Consider the following 675-nt stretch of genomic DNA (forward strand, 5'->3'; position numbering starts at 1 on the left):
TGAGTTTTACCACCAAAATCTGATATTAGGTTATGATATCAATTGTTGCCTAGTGGAAAAAACAGAGTAGAAGAAACGAAAACAAAATAAACTTGTTTCCCAATGTTACTTAAATTGAAAACAAGTAATGGCAATAACCAAGCAATCAAGGTAAATAAAGAATAGAGACAATGCAACAGAGATTTACGTGGTTCGGCAAGATTTCCTACATCCACAACAGAAGAGGGACTGGCTTTTTGTATTAGGTTGTGAATCGACCTCCTTTTCTCTTTATAAGATATTAGTAGTTTTTTCTATTTTTCTTACTTTTCTCTCATCTTATCATTCTTAGTTCTTGAGCAAGCTTTACATACAAGAGAATGGGCCAAGTCTTGGGATTTTTAACTAAATATAAAGTTATCTTTACATAAGGCGTGCCCACACCTTATAACAAAATGTCCTTTGTCCAGCTCTTCAATATAGAAAACGTACTCCTTGAATAAGACCTACTCACACCTTATTACAAGACGGTGTTAGGTTAACAGTTTGAACTGTCTTTTTGCAAAGTTGTGCTTTTCTATTTTGTTTGCAACTTGAGTTTTTGTTAGCATCATTTTGATCCTAATAATTATCTCAAAAAGTTTTATTAACCAATCGGGGCTAAGAATGGAAAATCTGAAGATGTTTTTGTGCCAA

Source organism: Cynara cardunculus, unplaced genomic scaffold, assembly GCF_001531365.2.
Source record: "Cynara cardunculus var. scolymus isolate 2C unplaced genomic scaffold, CcrdV1 Un_Scaffold_2496, whole genome shotgun sequence".
NCBI classification, from domain to species: Eukaryota; Viridiplantae; Streptophyta; class Magnoliopsida; order Asterales; family Asteraceae; genus Cynara; species Cynara cardunculus.